Here is a 21,284-nt window from a genome sequence, read left to right on the forward strand (position 1 = left end):
GAAATTCTACTAGTTTAGTAATTGGAACTTACTGCTCAAATTTCCTTTAGTTTAGAATAAAACACTCACATTCTTTATAATTTTTTTAAAAAAAATATTTTTAAACCTAATTAAGTTGAGGTAATCAAAACACAACCGAAACAAACCATTTCAGCCCCGGTTAGAGTTACAAACCATATTTTTATTTATTTTTTAAAAGTAAAGTAAATAAAAAAAGGAATAAAAGTCACCCCCCCCCCCCCCCCCCCCCCCCCCCCCACAAACAAGTTGTCAAATTGTGCGATATATTACGCAAAAAAAAAAAAATTGTGCGGTCAGGTCAACCATACCAACCCCCATCAATAACATTTGCCAACTAACCTCCCAAATAAATTAAAAAAAATTAATGATAAAAATGAATAAATTATATAAGAAAGGACAGAAACTTGTCCATTAAGTCCGAGGCATCTAACCAAAAAATATATTATATATTAAAAAAAAAAAAAGTCAAAGGAAATAGCTTTATCAACTTAGCACGCGAAGAGTTTCTCAAAAAACTTAGCACGCGAAAGAAGTTTATTTATACATGTTGCTCGAAGTTTATTTATTATATCGTATGGTTTGGTCAATAAGTTAATTTTCTAATGTTTAATTCTTCTGTTTAATTGATTTATTAGGATTTTGCCTTTTAATGAGTCATTGAACCAATCTATCTAAAAATTCTAATATTTAAAAAGATGTGAAAGGTGTGAATGAGTGGAAATAACGAGGAGATCTTCCCGATGAAAGTATAGAGAAAATGGTGGATCGATAGCATGCTGCACAATACACAAAATTCACAAAAATGTTTAAAGTTGTCCTAGAGATGGATTTTTGACAAAATTTAGATACAGTACTTATGTGTTATTTTTTAGATTCTTCTATTAAGATTTAGTCCTGTGATTGTATTTAACTAAAAATACATTTTTATCTAATTAGAAAAAAACCACCTGGCTGAATCTTAAAAGAGGGGTTCTAAAGAACAGTACCTAAGTACTGTACCTAAGTTTTGTTCATCTCAAAGTCTATTTGCATAAAAAACACTTCATTTTTAGTTTTTATTTATTTATTTATTTTATTTTTTAAATAAGTTAACTTTATTATTATTATTATTATTATTATTATTATTGTTATTATTATTATTATACAAGATAAAAATAAAAGTTCTATTCTAGCCTAATCTAAGTGTATATATGTGTGGCAACTGAAGCCGAGAAAGGGTAAGAAAGGGTTTAAGTTTGAGAAAAATTGGCCGCTTTGGGAGGAGTGTGAAGAAGTAGTCTCGGATGCATGGATGTCTAGTGAGGTTAATGATCACGAGTTGGAGCAGGTGCAATATAAAATAAAAAATTGTAGTGAAGAGTTAAGGGCTTGGGGCCCAGCTAAAACAAACCTGAAGACTGAGGAGAGAAAACAACTTTAGAAAAGATTGGAAGCGTTAAATATGGAGGAGACTACTGAAGTGTCAAGGGCTGAATTTTTGGGAATAAGCAAGACATTGGATGATTCACGACTGAAACATGAAGTTTTTTGGGCTCAGAGATCTAGAGTGGCTTGGCTAAAACATGGAGACTAGAACATAAATTTTTTCCACTCAAAGGCATCACAATGTAGAAGGAGAAATCACATCTAGAGAATAAAAAATTTGGATGGTGTCTGGATGGAGGAAGAGGAAGAAATAGCTGTGGTGGTGGCTGATTACTTTGATAGCTTGTTTAATGTAGGTACATGCCCCTGGATTGATGATTGCCTCAGTATTGTGCCCCACAAGCTGACCTCAGAAATGCAACAGACTCTGACTGGTGAATTTATTGTTGAAGAGATCAAGGCTGCACTATTTCAAATGGGACCAACTAAGGCACCTGGACCTGATGGTATGAATGTACTATTTTTCCAAAATTTTTGGCATGTAGTGGGTACTCCTATAGTTAATGTTGTGCTGGATCATTTTAATTCTGGTATCATGGTTCTTGCTATAAATCATACCCATATTGTGTTGATCCCTAAAATAAAGTCTCTTGAGAAAATGTCTGATTTCTGATCCATTAGTTTATGTAATGTTATTTACAAGATTATCTCCAAAGTTTTGGCTAACAGGTTGAAACAAGTCCTCCCAAGTATTATATCCCCTACATAAAGTGCTTTTGTTCCAGGAAGGCTTATCATAGATAATGTATTGGTGGTGTATGAAACTTTACACACTATGCATTCTCGGAAAAAAGGCAAAAAAGATGCTTTGGCTTTGAAGCTTGACATTAGCAAGGCATATGACCGGGTTGAGCAGCAGTTTTTCCAGGGTATAATGGGTAAGTTGGGCTTTCCAGTGACTTTGATTAATTGGGTGATGGGGTGTATTACCATAGCTTCTTTTTCCATTCTCATAAATGGAAAGCCATATGGAAATATCAACCCATCTAGGGGGCTTCGTTAGGGTGATCCATTATCACCATACCTGTTTCTATTGTATGCTGAGGGGTTCCCTTCATTACTTGTTAAGGCTGAGATGGATAGGCGGATCAAGGGGGTTTCTATATGTAGAGGGGCGCCAACAGTCTCTAATCTAATGTTTGCAGATGATTCCATTTTTTTTTTCAAGCTACTACTAGAGACGTTGGGGTGATCAATGAAGTGCTACAGACTTATGCTAAGGCTTCAGGCCAATGCATTAATATGGAGAAATCATTGGTATACTTTAGTAGTAATACCCGTGGCAGCCAAAGGGATGAGATTGTATCACTTTTGGGAGTGAAAGAGGTGGAGCGTTTTGAGTCTTATTTGGGTCTTCCTACGTTGGTGGGTCGAGCATAATACCAAACTTTTTCTTTCTTGAAGGATAGAGTTTGGAAAAAGTTGCAGGGTCGGAAATGGACAATGTTATCCAAGGTGGGGAAGGAAATACTTATCAAGGCAATTGCCCATGCTATTACTACTTATACCATGGGAGTATTTCAATAACCGGTGAAGTTGTGTGATGAACTAAATTCCTTGTGCACTAAATTTTGGTGGGGGCAAGTTGGAAATGGTAAGAAAATTCATTGGAAGAGTTGTGATAGCTTAACTCAACCAAAGAAGGAAGGGGGAATGGGTTTTCGAGATTTGAGGTTTTTTAATCTTGCTATGTTAGCCAAGCAAGGTTGGAGGTTGTTGAAAAACCAAGAGTCTCTATTATTTAAATGTTTCAAAGCTAGATATTTTCCTGATGCAACTTTTTTCATGCAAGTGATTCACCTAACAGCTCTTTTGTTTGGAAGAGCATGATGGCTACCTTACCAATTTTGAGGAGTGGGTGCTATTGGAGAGTTGGAAATGGTGAGTCCATTGATTTCACAAATGATAAATGGATCCCAAATTACCCTTGAAATAAATTGGTACACTTAGTGAATGATATGGAGGAGGGATGGAAAGTGTCGGACCTTATTGATTGGGATCTTCATTGGTGGAGGAGAGATATCTTGATGGCTAAGTTCAACAGAGATGAAGCTGAGGCTATTTGCAGAATTCCCTTGAGCTGACGGGTTATAGAGGATAGTATGGTATGGTTGCATAATAGGATAGGTGAGTACATTGTTCGATCTAGGTACCATGTAGCACGATAAATGTTGAGGACTGAGTCTCGGGCTAAAGCATCAAATAGAAGTGGATGGCAGCATGTGTAGGGAGCTCTGTGGAAGTTAAAGCTACCAGGGCAAATAAAAATCTTTGGCTGGAGAGCTTGTCATGACATCCTTCCAACTCAGGTGAATCTTACAAAGCGCAAAATTATTTCAAATTCTTTATGCCACTGCTGTAAGAGTGTACCCGAGGATGCCTTACATGCCATATGGGGTTGTGGTGCAGACCAAGATGTTTGGCCAAGGAGTCTCTATGTGCTATAGAAATTTCAGACTAACCATTTTGATGTTTTGCAGCTATTTAAAGCTTTGATGGACAAATTATCAACACCTGAGATGGAACTCTTCCTTGTTCAAGCTTGGCTCATATGGAATCAATGCAATGTGGTAGTGCATGGAGGACAAATGAAGAACATGTGGTGGCTGACAAATCGTGCGGCTGAACTGCCAGAAGAATATAAAAAAGCTCAAACGAATTTGGGGATTTCAAGTGCAGCAACAGGGAGCAACTACTGGAAGCCTCTGCCTCAGGATGTTTATAAGCTAAACTTAAATGCAGCGGTATTCTCGGACTTGAATTGTTCAGGAGTTGGCGCAATCATTCGAAACTCTAATGGTGAGGTGATGGCTGGAATGGCAGCAAGGGGGGAATATGTGCACAATAGCGATGACGCAGAAGCTTTGACATGTCGAAAGGCCTTGGAATTTTCTATAGAGGCCGGGTTTCAAAATCTGTTGATTGAGGGTGATAACTCAAATGTGATGAGAGAAATTTCGAGTACTATACCAAATAATTCTTTCTTTGGCCATATTGTGGATGACATTAGACATTTTATTTCGGGTAGGCTATCTGTTGGTTTTAGTTATGCTAAAAGGGAATGAAACATGGTGGCTCATTCTTTAGCTAGATTTTCTAGGAACATTGTGGAGGATTTGTATTGGATGGAAGATGAGCCCATACCTGTTGTAGATGCTTTGCATCATGATCGGTTACATATTAATGAATGAGTGATGGTTTTGTCCTAAAAAAAAAAAAGTGTATATGTAACACCCCGTATTTTTTTTATACCAATTTAATTATTATACGTAAATTATAAAAGAGACCTACAATTAAATGGATTAAATTGATTTGGGCCTAAGATATTAAAAGTGAGATATATACTATGGAATATGAAGCCCAAGTGAGGTGACATAAGTAAATATATATGGGCCTTGTTAAGCTTTAAAAAAATAATTAAATAAATAAAAACCTAGCTTTCTTCCTCTTTGAGTCACACGTGTATTTCCTTTTGCTTCAGCCGAAAACTGAACCTTGCTTTCTTCACTGTGGCGTTGTGTCAGGTATGATTTTCTCATGCTCTATATTTTAGAAGTTGAATAGTCAATAGCTAGCAATTGTTATAAACTTAGACTATCACTATACTAATATAAAAGGGTTCTTATAATGGTATTATATTAGCTAAAGGATGGTTAATATGTCAAGAAGAGCCGCAGACTTTGAAATTGAACCAAAGAGAGTGATAGGCTTGGACTTGGTCACCATGTGAAAGGGAAAAGGGTTTGCATTCACACTTAGCCTCCATTGTTGACCGAATCAACATCACCTTTTTGTTATTGGCTAAAACAAGTCCAACGGCGTCATGGGAACTTTAGGCTACTAGATTGATAATTAAGGCTTCTACATGGCTTCATATTTGATTGAATATATATATATATATAATAATTTTTACTATGAAGATTTAAAGTTTCTAAAAGGGAGTTTTGGCTTCTCTAGCCGACCTTGGTGATTGCAATGTTACAATAAGAATTGTATATATTGGTATAGCCATATGGTCCTTCATAGGCTTAGGGATTTATTTGAGAGAACTATAAAATGTGGCTTATACTATTTGATTAATAGATAGTAAAAATATGTGAAACAAATCTGATCAAAGCTGAAAGTAAATTGGATAGTTAAGTGAATAAATGGAGGATTTTGGATATATCAATTTTGTCTAGGATAAAACCGTTTAAGCGTGAAAATAGATTTTTAAGTGGGAAATTATGTATTGATGAACCTATTTTTGGAGTTGCTAGGTTCTAATTCTACATATTTGTTGTGATTCAAGGGAGGTTGATTTCCTTTATTTTTGCAACTAAGAGGTAAGTGGTGTTTGTTAATTTTGGGGGTTTTCCCAAAACAGTGTTTGATTATTAAACTATTCTATATCAAATAAATATGTTGATATTATATATAAATTGATACTTTATAAATGCTTGATGTGCACGTTGAATATTCATTTTATGAAAAACATGTGGGACAACCTAAATTTGTTTAAACTTGTATGTGTGAAATATGTGTGTGAAATAAGTTAACTTTAATTTTAACTTTTCTTTTGTCATACATTTAATACAAAAATGACTAAAAAGTATAACTTTTAGTAAACAACTAAATATACTCTAAAGGCAAAGATAGAAATCTTGCTTAACTATGCCTATGATAATTATAGTGGTAGAGTTAATTGACTTACCCCATACCTTAAGGAAGTCAAGTGAGGCTTATTAATTTTTTTCTTCCTTCTCTTTTAGTTTTTTTATTTTTTTATTTTTACCATCCTATCCATAAATCCTGCATTTTTCATCATACCTTGAGAGGTATGATTGTTGTGGATGGGGCATCTATTAAGACTAGTGGTGTCAATTCGGATTAGTGTGTCAAGTTCGTGTCGTGTCAAGGTAGGGGTAGTCGACTAAATGGCTCAAACCTAATCCGAACCATTTAATAATCATGTCATGATCTTTCAACCCTAACCCGACTTGTTAATAAGTCGGGTTGACCTGACCCAACCCATTTGACATATTTAATAAATGAGTCGTGTTGGGTTGACACGAATATAACATAACCCATTTAAACCTACATAATATTAAATATAACATTCATCTAGAAATAATTTTTTTTACATCCCAAAAGCAGTGCAGACACTTCAAGTCTTTAACCCACATTCAAAATAATATAATTCAACAAAAATATAACATTCATCTAGAAATAAGTTCTTTGCACTCTAAAAGAAGTGCATACACTTCAACCCAAATTCAAAATAACATAGTTTAACAAAAATGAAATAACATAGTTTAAAAAAAATATAATATTCTTGGAACTCGCCAAATGTTAAGTATCAATATTGAAAGAATTGGAGTAAACAACAGACTAATCTTGACTATGACTATGATTATCATCCATAGATTCTTTGTTGATGTTCAAATTCATAACATCTTCCACAAGCTCATCCAATTTCATTTGTGCAAGTTCTATGCCAAATATATATATATAAGTATTAGTAGTTAGAAAATATGATCATGCCTCAACAGTTTTAAAAGCAATACCCATTAGATTTAGTTTATAAACTATCTCAATAAACCCACTTGCAAGATATGTAGACGGTGTCCAACACTAATACAAACACCAAAAAAAACGTATGGCACAAGACAAAAGCCACAACCATGGCCTTAATCAACAATTAATATATCCCGCATATTAATAACGGCACATGGGTTCGAAGTTTATAGAACAAAAACATTATGCAGAAAAAATTACTATAGAATTTTGAAACACCAAGAAAACAATTTTCTTTAATTCTAAAACTCACTAAACACATTAGAGAGAGAGAGAGAGAGAGAGAGAGAGCAATAACCGGTTTGAGACTTTGAGTTTGAGAATTGAGCGTGAGTCTATAAGATAGTAGAGTGAGTAGTACAGCTAAAATAAAAAAATAAAATTAGATATTTATAAAGAGGTTTAGAGATTTAGGGTTGATAGGATTTAGAGATCTAGGATTTATAAAGTTTCAATTTCCAATTATATTCCTTATAAGTTTTTGTAATTACTCACTTTTCTTTTTAAATTTAAAATTATGTTGGATATAAAAGGTATTTGACAAATCTAAAATAAAATGAATATTTATTTGTTATACAAGTTAAACGGGTTGTGTTAAGTATGTCATTTTGAGTTGATAGAAATAAATTGGCATGTCAAATGTGTCTATTGTGGGTTATGCGGGTTGACCCGCTTATGACACCGTTTCTTATCATGTCGCTTTTGGGTCAACTCGTTTATGACCCAAACCCATTAAGGCCCAACCCTAACCTGCAAAAACCCATGTCGGGTTCGTGTTGTGTTTGCGGGTTGAGTCAAAGATTGACACCCCTAGTTAAGACGTCTTCCCTCAAGTTCCCAAATAGGTAGGTTAAATCATTGTTAATTTGCCAATTGGTAGTTTGGACGCATTTAATGCTATTACTAGCTGGTAACGTTATGCATATACATGATATGTATTTACAAAAACACATAACTAAATGCATATTAAAAATCTACCAAGTTAATATTATGTTATATATATATATAATTTTTGTATATTTGAAAATATAAATGGATATTAATAAAATAATTATTAGTTTATTAGAACAAATGGAAAAAAATCATTTAAATTGTTATTCATAAAATTCTCAATTTTACCTTGTCCAATCACTATTTTGGAATATCTTGGTTTAGTAGGAAATCCCGATGCATAGGAATCATCCAACTTTCACAACCCCACTTATAGCTTGTTTGGATGGAAGAAGAGTAGAGGGAGGGAGAGTAAGTTAAATTACTTTGTTTAGATGTTCTTTAAGGGAGAAGGGGTGCTAATTACTTCTAACCCTTCATTTTTAATTTCCCCAAATTGGAGAGATTTGGAGAGTAAAGTATAGAAATGCTTGACCGAATAAATTACCAAATTTAATCTTACCATATTAATAAAATTATAAACTATGAAAAGGTTAATTATTCCCCTTCCCCTTATTTAATTTTAAAAATATCCAAACAAAATGGATGGTAACTATTCCCCACTACTCTCCTCTCCTCTACTCATCTCTACTCTCTTTTCTCTACAAACTTCCAAACATAGCATTAGTCTCGAGCTATGTCCCTCCTAAAGCCCCAAGCTTGTGCCACCCTAAGGCTACTCGTGATGGCATGTACTCTCAATGAATAGGGGTGGCTTGATGCATTTGGGGGTCTAAGGCAAAAATTGATTATTTTGTTTTAGATGCAAAATTACTACTAATTAACATGAACTACATAGAATTTTGACAAAATTTTTTATACTGGTTGATGTGGTAGATTGATAGTGGTAAGTAAAAAGTGGTGTTAGTGGTAGACTTAGATGAGAACTAGTTAAAGTTTACTAATTAAACTCTTATTATTATCCTTTATTTTTTTAGAAGTGCAACATTCACAATATTTTTTTACAACAAATCCTATGTTTTAAGTTAATTTTTGTCTTCTATTTGAAAATATCACTATAATAATTATTTTTTTGTTATCAATAACAGGCTGTAACAACCTAGTACTTAGCATTAGTTGTAAAGTGTTGTAAAAAATATTGTGGACATTGCATTTTTCTCTATTTTTTATTTGTTTTTCATCTGGTAAAAAGATATTATTTTATATATTGATTATAAATAACACTATTGGTTAAAATTTGGGAGCATTTTTTTTACTTGGGCCTTAGGCGACGGCATCCCTTGCTCTACCATTCAGCCGGCCATGTCGATGATGTGTCATTATGATTGTGGTTGTAGCTGTTTTTCATTTCAATTTTGAAACATTACCGCGCAGTTCCCTATTAACGCCAGTCATCTTATGTGGTGCTCGATTCCTACATAAGACATCATTTCGTCTATCGAGGAGGATTACCGTTGGGGCTGGACTAGCGCTTATTCCACCATTTTCCACTCTCCTTCTACGTCCTTACTCCCCTGTTTGCACCTATGTACTTGCTATCTTGCAGCGACTTTAGTACCCCCTTAAGTCCTCTTATTCTTAACAATGTCTTCCTACTTCCTTCTTTAATATCCTGGATTCCTTGCGTAGGTAAGCCAAGTACATGCATACTCCATAAGCCATGGCTTTTTTTTTTTTTTTTTTTTCTAGAAAGTGCATGAGGTCTTTGATGATATCATATAGGGCAAGCATTAGGTTTCACCTTCATCCCTTGCTAATAAAGTTTCCAGAACTCCTAAATCTGATTTAAACTCAATTATCCCCACACAGTTTCCAAATAGAGTTGGGTGTAGTTGATATAAACCACCGTCTTGAGCTAAGTTTATGACTGAGGATATCCTAGTGGTTCTGGCCCTATGGCATGACTAGGATAGGAATATTTACGTTTCATATTTTCTTTCTTTCACTCAATTAAGTCACCAATGACACGTTACAGAAAACTCAATCATGGGCAAGGTTGCTGAAATCGGGATCTTACGTAGGATTGTTGAAAGTAGATGAGATCGTAGATCGTAGGATCGGATCGTGAATTGTAAAATTCTACATATTTTGAGTATGCTCACATAAATTATAAATTCATCTATAAAAAACTTAGATTTGCATCATATGATGTAATTTGGATGTCATACATTACTGAATCTATACTAACGAAACAGATATAGTTAAGTTTTGATCCAATGTATCTAAAAAGTTTAATAGATTTTAATTAGCAACCAAATACCAAAATATTTATCAAAACATATGGACATATTTTGCAAGTTCTAAGTTCCAAGTTTGAAATTCAAAATAAGTTAGCAAATGGAAACTAACTACAATATGAAGTCCCAATGCAAGATAAATATTAAGGTGAAGTAAACATTTAATTATTTTAATTCTAAGGTTCTTATAACCACCGTTCTAAATTCCTAATCATCATTATCCATTTCATTATCTATGTAGACATTATATATTTGTATATTAGAGCTACAAAAGACGTCAAGAAACAATTTCACACTTAATTATTCAAGTTATACCACTCAGCAACAATTAAAGAGCATACTCAAAAAAATCAATCAATCAATATATAAATACAAGCATAAAAGATAAAATTATATATAAAAAAATATTTTAGTAATATTAGAACACAAATTAGTATATTGACTAAACAAATTTAATAACATTATAGCTTAAAAGGTAGTAAAGCCAACATCAAATTCTTCATTTTGAAATGATAAAACATTCCTTCATTTTGATTACAAGTGAACTAGAAACTAGAAAACATTTGCTTAGGTTAACATAATTTTATCAAATAAAAATAAAAAGTCATACCATCACAATATGGAAAAATAAAAACCCTTAAAAATTCATCAAAACAAAAAATTTATCATATAAAAAAAAACCAAAAATTTATGTTTTTGGTAGGATTGGTAGGATCCCATACAATCCTACACGATCCTACTATTTTTATGATTCTAGTGCAATCTTACACGTTTTGGTGAGGTGAGATCGTAAAATTGTGTGATCTTACGATCCAGATCGCGATTTTGACAATCATGATCATGGGTATTGTTAAGTCCATGTTTGTTGGCTTAATCCAAAATAATTTTTTTATGTATTTTTTTTTCTCTCATTTTAATATTTAAGAAAAAAAAAATTGAAAATAGTGACTAATTATGTTTAATTTTTTAATAAAATAATTTGACTAATTATTTATATTTTTATAATAAAAATTGTGTTTAATTTAAAATGCATCCACATGTTTGCATGAGTTACATGTTAGTGTGTGTGTGTGTGTGTGTGTGTGTGTGTGTGTGTGCAAAGTTTAGAGAAAGTTCAATTAGAATTTGAATTTAGAATATAATTTTGCGCCATGTCTCTACATTTATATGGGGACCACACGATAATTATTCACTTAAGTTTGTGCCATGTGTCAACTTAAGTTTTTTAATCTGTAAGCCAAGTGAGTTAATGAGTGCAAACTACTAAGAATTTTAATATTAATGAACTATAATTAAAAAAGAAACTAATCAAATATACTTAATAATAATTATCACACAATAAAGATCAGCACACGTTCTATCTTATTAAAAACTAGAAGAAAAAAAATAATCATAAGTAGTATTAAATTTATGTAAGAATTTTAATATGTGACTAGTTACGTTTACTTAAAAAAAACAATTTATCTAGTTATTTATATTCTCCTAATAAAAATTGTGTTTAATTTTAAATGTATTCATGCGTTTGCATGGGTTACATGCTAGTATATATTAATAGGCAAAGCTGAGAGAAAATCCAATTAGATTTCAAATTAAAATTCAATTAAGGTCAAATTTTGTGTCACATGTCCAATCTAATCTATGCTTTTAAATTTTTGTGCCAAGTGAGTTAAGTTAGTACAGAAAACAAAGAGTCAAGTTAGTACAAAAAACAAAGAGTCTAATATAAATAAACTATGAAAAAAACTTAATCATATATCTAACTCTATATATAAAATTAGAAGAAAAGAGAGTTTGCATGATTTTATATTTATGAGCCATTTTTTTGTGCAACTAAAAATTATTCAAATTTATAAGTTATTTATGTAATATATGTAGACACTAGATTTTGCACCTATGATTTAATCAAGGAAGATAACTGTAATGACCACCCATGTACCCCAAAAATCATTATTGCATTACATGCATCAATTTGTTCTTGCATATCATAAAAATAATTTTGAGATTCTAATGGTCGTAACGGTATATCTAGTTTCTAAATCGAACCATCGGATCGAAAGATATCGCATGATCAAATTTGCACGATCAATATGCATTGTGTCTAGGAAGAGTCGACCACGCACAATTAATTTAAATTAAATCTGATTGGTTAAACAATTAAAATAATTAAAAAAAATTGGTGATTGGTTGATAATTAGTGTCTAAAATAGGATTGCATACATAGGAATAAATGGATGACTGGATAACAATAAAATTGTGGATAATCTGAAATTTTATAAAAATTTATTTTAAGGGATTTATCTATAAGATAATTGTTCTTAAAAAGTTTGAATTATCCAAAAAAGAGATAAAAATCATAGATTAAGGATGAAAGCACGTCTAGGTACAAAAATCGGATTAAAAAACCCTAGAAAGAGAGTCCGAAATGCACCCGAACACGAAAGTGCGTTTGGCATCCAAAGTACCATCCGGCACTTTTGGAGTGCCGAACGACACTTTAAAAGTGCCGAATTGCCCTCTTTTGGGCTTTGGCCCAACGCCCTTTGGGTGACGATAATGCACACCTTTTTCGATCTTTTCGTAAAAGGATGAGTCTCGATTCACGTTTTACATGTCAGAGCTATTTTTTAGAGTTTTCTAGCCTCTATAAATGGGGACTGGATCTCATAATTCAGTGAATTTGTTTTTGGTGCTCTGAGAGGCATACGTTTTTAGACTCTCCAAGTGCTTATATTTGTTGATCCTTTCTGATACTTGCTGCCAAAATTAGGGTTTTTAGGTTTCAAAGATAATTGAACAAATTTCTTTAAACCCTAAAACATCCTCTCAAGAACAAGGAGTGCTCCTGCAAGAGGTTGTTTTCAATAACTCTATTCTCTTTTATGCTTCTTGTTTCTAATGATGCATGTCTTTTTTTATTTTTAATATGAATGTTAACCATTGCTTAAATGATTTTGATTTGTTATAATCTCTTTCTTAATTTCAATAATTTGCATGAAACCCATTTTTATTTTAATAAAAAAAGGGATCTGCATCTTTCTTAGATGTAGATCTGAATTTTTTTCTCAATCAAAAAACAGATCTACATCTTTGCTAGATGCAGATTTGAATTTTTCTCAAATTAAAAATGGATTTGTATATTTCTTAGGTACAGATTTGATTTTTTTTAACATATGCAAATTTTGAAACAAAGAAAAAGATTATGCTTGATTGTGTTTATGTTTGTTTTGTTTTGTTTATATAGCATAAATATTATGATATGAATGAAATTCACTTCATAATTTCTTTTTCATTTTTTTTTGAACATATAAAAAACATATCTGATTTTTCTATTATCAGAAGCCATTTTTTTATCTTTACAAAACATATCTGATCTTTTACAAAGTTCAAACCATTTTTTTATTTCTCAAAAAAGAAAAGAAAAGAAAAGAGATCTGAATTTTTTAACACACCAAAAGACTTTGTTTTATTAAATAAAAATAGATCTGAATTTTCTCTTCAAAAACCATTTTTTTACACATACAAAAACAGATCTGGTATTTTTTACAAACTAAAAACCATTTTTTTTTCAAAAGCAGATTCGAATTTAAAAAAAAGAAGAGGATGTATTCATAAATAAACTTATGTTATTTAGTTTTTCATGTGTATACACAACATGTCATACATAGCATGCATAAATGGTACATTGGTTACAAGAGTCTAAAAGACTAGACTCTGTCTGGGCAGAATGGGTACCTAACACCTTCCCATTCCATAACCTATCCTCCTAATTTAGTGTCCTTGGATAGGTAGACCTAGGCTTTATCTTTATTTATATATATATATATATATATATATATATATATATATATATATATATATATATATATTTTGGTAGATTGTAACTATGATAAAAAGCCATGTATTTTTAGTAGTTTGTAACTAGGACCCAAGGCCATGTAATACTCAAATTATGAAGTTTGTATTTTTTTATTCAATCAATGAGAATGGAACAATTCAGTCGTGTAAAGTTGTATTTATTTTTTTCTTATTTTTTTGTATAAAAAAAATAAGTGGCGGTTCCACGCCATTTACCCAAAAAGAGAGGTGCCTTAAAAAGCACTCCAAAAATCTCTCTTTTTTGAGAGGCAATTTTGGGTGAGATCTCTCACAGTGGCAACTCCGCTGGAGATGTCGAAGCTAAGCTTCGTATTAGACTTAAGTGACCAAGTGTGTACCATTGTTTTGCATGATTTTGCATGACATAGTTGTTTGTTTATTTATTTATGTTTAATGGGATGTTGTATGATATTTTGGTGTATGGCATTCGTTGTATGTATTGCTTGTTAAAATCTTTCCCTAACTGTCATAGTGTGTGCCATTCAAACAACAATGTACACACCTATTTTCAACAATTTTGTGGTGGTAGTAACCATGGATCACCGGTCTTCATTAGATTCGGGTATGTAGTGGCGAACTCACCAACTCATAGCCCAAGGTCACTGGATCATTTCCTGTTGACTGTAAAGGACAAAAAATGCCATTTAGACCAACGCAATGTTCATTACATTACAAGTTGGGAGGTGTAACGTCCTAGTTATGGGAAACAATGAAACAACAAACCCACCCTACATTGTAATGACTTAGAACCTATCCTTAGGTCGGTTCCAAGCCCGTCACTCCCATCACAATATTGAAACCATCAAGCATAGAAGAAACTCCACTACTGCAACATCACAACCCCCTTTTCGACCTCCAAGATAATTCAAGCCACAAGACGTTTGAAGCTCCCTACACTATGGTAGAAGAAGGAGAACACCCAAACACAAAGGAACCCATGAACACCCAAGAGCTACTCAACACTATGGTAGCTAGTCAAATCCAGCTGAGGGAAGACATGAACCGCATGATGTAGCAGTTTCAGAATTTGAAGAGTAATCAAAAAGAGGACAAGACTGATCATGATTCGTCGGCTGTAGAAAGTGAGAAGAAGATGAATGAGAGGATGAATAAAATAGAGGAGATGATTAGAAGAGCCTGTAAGATGGAGGACCTTATGGATTATGACACCCTCTCACTTTTCCCTAATGCGAGGCTACCTCCCAAATTCAAGATTTCAACTTTGGACAAGTTTGATGGGATCGGCTGCCTAAAGTCCCATCTGAAGATGTATATGAGGGCTATGCAGCCCTTAGGTGTGATCGAGGAAGTACTTGCTTAGATGTTCCAAAACACACCAACCAGAGCCGCTCTTAGGTGGTTCATCAACCTGGATGATGCAAGACCAAGAAGTTAGGAAAACATCTACCAAGAGTTTCACAAGTAATACAAGTACAATACGGAAGTGGTCATCACAAGAAGAGACCTTGAGACTACCAAGCAAGAGTTGAAGGGATCCTTCTCTACTTTCACTACCAAGTGGAGAGCTAAGGCTGCACAAATGATGAGTAGGCCGAGTGAGGAAGAACAGTTAGCCATGGTTGTAAAGAATTTATTACCTATATATCACAATTACTTGTTTGCACAATACTTTCCTAATTTTAAAGCTTTAATTGCTGCTGGAACCCAAATTGAGGATGCTATAAACAATGGAACTATAAAGATTGATGACCCACCAAGGTTTAAAGAGAATGTAGGATCCAAGTCTGTAGAAATTTCCAACATCCACAAAAGTAATTTTATTAATTGACTGCACCTATTGCACCTGTGCAAGTGCCACAAGGGCCTAGACCTAGAAGGGAATTTCATGAGTTGTACATGCCCATGAGACAAGTGTATGACAAGCTAAAAACAAAAGGCTTATTGAAACCCATGGACCCAAGACCAATTCCAAGTCCCTTGCCCTCAAAGTTTGAAGTGAATAAAAGATGTGCTTATTGTTGGAAAATTTAGACCCCGGTTTATAGAATTAACAAGTTTTAAATACAAGTTGTTAATTAGATTTATTATCCATAAAACTTGTTAAAATAAACAAACATTAATATCATGTCAAAACTAAGTGTAGCGGAAAAATAAATAAGACAAGATATGATGACCTAGGAAAACCAATGAAACCAACCAGTTTCACAGTACAAAACCTAGGGGCAAACCGTCTCAAAAAGCAATTCACTATAGTAAAGAGAAGTTTCAGATCTAGTACAAAACATTTGTCCCTAAATTCTACAATCCTCGTAGATGAACTCACAGCAGAAACCTTCTACCGCTTCAGAACCTCTGAACTCTTCAATATATGAACGCCACCCTTTGATGCACGGATCCCAGTACATGACTCACTCACCAACTTGAGAAAGAAGAATGTTGGCTGCAAAGTTCTTCACTTCATCAACAATGAAGATCAAGAAGCACTTGGTTACAAAACCTTAAGGAGCAAAGACGCAATGGCTTCTTCTAGAGAGAATAAGGCTTCGGTCACCTTTTGAAATTGTTCTCCTTGTATTCTCTTTTGTGACGGCCTCTAAAATTTGCCTTACATACGTCTAGGGTTGTGAGAAAAGAAATCCTACACAAATACAAAAGTTTGGCCCAAAAATCAGATTTGAAAATTTTGATTTCCACAACCTCGATAGATAGTATTTGTCGAGTCTCATTAAACCTCAATAGATAGCTATCTGTCAAGCAGGTGTCCAGCAGCTATCTGCAGGTGTCCAGCAGGTGTCCAACTTTAGTAAACACATTTTCTTCACTTGTTTCTTGGTCCAATCTTCATGGCTTTAATACTAGACTTGAACAACATGTTCTTTGAGGTATTAAACACATCCTGGATCAATCCAAATACAAGTAAAGTGCGTTTTGTCAAAGGATTAGCTAACTACATAAAATATATCCTTAACAATCTCCCCCTTTGGCAATTTGTGACAAAACCACAACAAACAAATGAACATACAAGAGAAGTCATAAATCACTTAACTCATACTCACTTGTTGAATATAATAAAATCTACCCTAACACAAACTCTTGAAAAACTTTGCAAGAAGAGAGTTCATGGCATGAAAGACTTTGACAACCTTTATTCCTGAAACACTTTAAACAAAACTCATCAAGGCATCTTAGTGTGAGATAGAAATAATAGATTGCATACAAAATAAAGAAGCATGTGTACAAAGATAGAAAAGAAACAACACATGCAGAGATAGGTGAAGAAAACATACAACATCACATATATATCAAAGATATGCACAATGTATGTAAAAATGGTCATAAGACCTAAGGTACAAGAAGAAGCTAAAAGTAGCTCCTACAAAAACAAGAAGGTAAACACTCCCCCTAACCAGATGAAACACATCTCCCTGTTACAAAGGCATGTATTTCTCCCCCTAACTTATAGAATCTTAAAGAAAGAACCCACAAATTCTCCAATTTCTCCCCCTTTTTGTCACGATTGACAATGGGTACGAGAAACTAGAAAGCTTCACACGAGAAACATAAAGATGATAAAAAATGATCAAGGGGGTACAAAGAATCCATATAAATGCATGAATGTAATGAAACAAGATGCTATGGATGACAAGATAAGAGAAACATGCAAAACATGTGAAAAATGCATGCAGAGGATCTCGATCGATCGAAAGGTGTCGAGAAGCTATTGAGCATACCTCGATGGATGGAACAGCTATTGAAAAGCTATCGAGGGGACAGAAACTTTCTCGATCGATCCACCTAGCTATCGAGAGGTGTCGAGATTGCGATAAAATGCAACATAAGAACTCGACAGATAAGCCAAGTATCGAGAGGTGTCGAGGAGCTGTCGAGGAGGTGTCGAGATGGCTAAAAACCAGTTTTTCAAAGAGGAGAAAAACACAGATATGAATGCAATCAAACATGCAACTCAGCCAACGATCCAACCAACATTTTAACTTCTCAAAACATATCTCAAACAACAAAGAGTTAAGCATTTGAGATCCCAAAAACACACACACGCATTAAACAAGTCTAACCAATTTTATATTTCAAAAATAAGGTAAGACAGTTTAGTGAGTATACATCAAAGCATGTAAACCTTGTGATGGCCAAATCACATTATACCTGCACATGTATCAAAAGTAGCAAAGAATATTACGTGTTGTGTGTGAAAACATCGTAAGATTGCATATGTGTCTCAAAGTTATGACAATTTGAGATATGAGAAAATTACTTTAACTCACACACAATCATAAATATTTGATGGGGACTATCACCTTTGAGGTACATCCTATAACACCCACATTTCCTAGAAAACACGCTTGCAATCATATTTAAAGCATTTTTTGATCTTTTTGCTTTTATTTTCTTTGCATATTTTCTTTTTATTAAGCAAACCATGCATGGGTATATAAAAGAGAGAAAAGAAATACCCAATTATGTTAAACTTTTGACATTGCACTTTTGCTATGCCGAAGCATACAGATGTCATTAATATTGCACTTTTGCTATGCCGAAGTATACAGATATCATTTCATGATTGGCGGGTAACAGTGGTGAGATGATTATTTATGCCTTTCTCTTAGGATTTTCTAGTCCTACCGTCAAAAAAAGTGATACGAGTGTTAAGTTCAAGAGTTCACTTAACCTTACTCATCACAAATAAAGAGCCACAAAACTCACTTGCTTAGTTGTGCATAGAGATGCTCATCTAAGCTATAAGAGATACAAAGTTTAGAAAACTCTGTTTCAATGGCCATTTTAAAGTTCACAAGAACCGATGTACACAAACACACACTGTTTTTGTATTTTTCTGATTTTTCATTTTTTTATTTTGAAAATAAAACAAAATAAAAACTAAACAACCAAACAAAAATAGACAGACAACATGAAAGCAAGAAAGAAAGATGCAAATGTATGAAGGCATGATAGAAAGATGCAGATGCATGAAATCATGATTCCAAAAGCAAATAAAAAATCAAGTAAGAAAGTCCTACTTTAGATATAAAGAATTAAAGCAGAGGACAAATAGAAAAGACAATTAAGTCCTCCTTTCTCACCCACATAGCACGAGTCTTTGGCCGTGAAGATGAAAAGGCACTTGTCATAGTATGATTACTAAAGGACATGGAAGAATTAAAATTCTCCTGAAATTGAGTTGAAAAGCTCAAGACTTTTAATAACTCTCCAAACAAAGGTATAGGTCATTGAGAGGAAACTTGTGACCATTTGGACACTTGCTTATGAGGATACAACTTAAAGCAATTAAGACGAATGTGTCTAGAAACACCACAATGGTGACAAACATGAGTAGCTTTAGAACTACTCGGCTTCCCAGAAGGAGGTCTAACCTTAGAGGTTGACAGAGACCTTAACTTAGGACAATTTGGCCTAATATGACTAACAATGTGACAATGATGACAAATGGAGACAAAAACAGATTTTTCTTTCATCCTAGGAGGAGTTTTAGACATAGGTTTAGAAACTTCAGCGTTAACATCAGATTATTTACCTTTGTCTATCCTAGCAATATTAGCCTTCAACTCTTGATCATTCCTTTTAAATGGAGGAATATAAAAATCTTTTTCATTTGAGTTAGGCTCAACAACAAGTTTGGCACTAGTTAAATTTTCAACTTCAGTTTTAAATTCAACTAGTTGCTCTTCCAAACTCTTAATTTTGTCCACCTGAGATGAGATTTGATTTTTAAAATTCTCATTCAAATTATTTTCTTCATCCAATTTTGCAATCAAATCATGTATTTCAAGTTTGATCTTTTTAAAATTAGCTTTTAATTTTGTAGAACACTCAAGAGATTTCATACAAATATTATAAAGCTTGCAATAGGCATCTTGAAAATCATCATTATCATTCAACACAAGATCATGCAAATCAAAGCAATCAAAAGCTTCCATGACAACGGGGGTCAAGGATCACACTTAGGAAATTAATCCAATCAGAGTGTACCCGTTATGATACTACTTGTTGGGAAATTTAGACTCCAGTTGATAGAATTAACAAGTTTTAAACCCAAGTTGTTAGTTAGATTTATTATGCATAAAACTTATTAAAACAAACAAACATCAATATCATGTCAAAACTAAGTGCAGCGGAAAAATAAATAAGACAAGATATGATGACCTAGGAAAACCAATGAAACCAACCAGTTTCACAGTAAAAAACCTGAGGGGAAACCTTCCCGAAAGGCAATTCACTATAGTGAAAAGAAGTTTCAGATCTAGTACAAAACATTTGTCCCTAGACTTTACAATCTCCGTAGATGAACTCACAATAGAAACCTTCTACCGGTTCAGAACCTTTGAACTCTTCAATATATGAACGCCACCCTTTGATGTACGGATCCCAGTACGTGACTCACTCACCAACTTGAGAAAGAAGAATGTTGACTGCAAAATTCTTCACTTCATCAACAATGAAGAGCAAGAAGTACTTGGTTACAAAACCTGAAGGCGCAAAGACGCAGTGGCTTCTTCTAGAGAGAGTAAGGCTCCAGTCACCTTTTGCAATTGTTCTCCTTGTATTCTCTTATGTGACAACCTCTAAAATATACCTTATATATGTCTAGGGTTGTGAGAAAAGAAACCCTACACAAATATAGAAGCCTGACCCAAAAATCAGATTTGAAAATTCTGATTTTCGTAACCTCAATAGATAGCCTCGATAGATAGCATCTGTCGAGCCTCATTAAAACTCGATAGATAGCTATCTGTCGAGCAAGTGTCCAACTTAAGTAAACACATTTTCTTCACTTGTTTCTTGGTCTTATCTTTGTGGCTTTAATACTAGACTTGAACAACATGTTCTTTGAAGTATTAAACACATCCTAGATCAATCCAAATACAAGTAAAGTGCGTTTTGTCAAAGGATTAGCCAACTAAATAAAATATGTCCTTAACATTTACCACCAAGGTCTTGGTCATGACACTGACCATTGTTTTTCCCTTCATCAAGCAATTCAAGACCTAATAGACAACAAGGTGATTACGCCGGCCTAGCATCACTAATAATCCCTTGCCCAATCATAATTTTGGGAAAGGGCCAAGGATTAATTGCTTGATGACCGAAAAGGAAAATAAGGGAGACCCATCCGACTTGATCTATGATCTACCCGAATGCTTCATGATGACATGGGAAGAATTAATGGATAGGACATCTACCACCACCACAAGATATGACCTATGGAATGAAGTATCAGAACCCAAGGATTACTAAACACCCACACATGGGGGGAGACACTTCGAACCCCAATCAAATTATCCA

This window comes from Castanea sativa, chromosome 7, assembly GCF_040712315.1.
Source record: "Castanea sativa cultivar Marrone di Chiusa Pesio chromosome 7, ASM4071231v1".
NCBI lineage: Eukaryota > Viridiplantae > Streptophyta > Magnoliopsida > Fagales > Fagaceae > Castanea > Castanea sativa.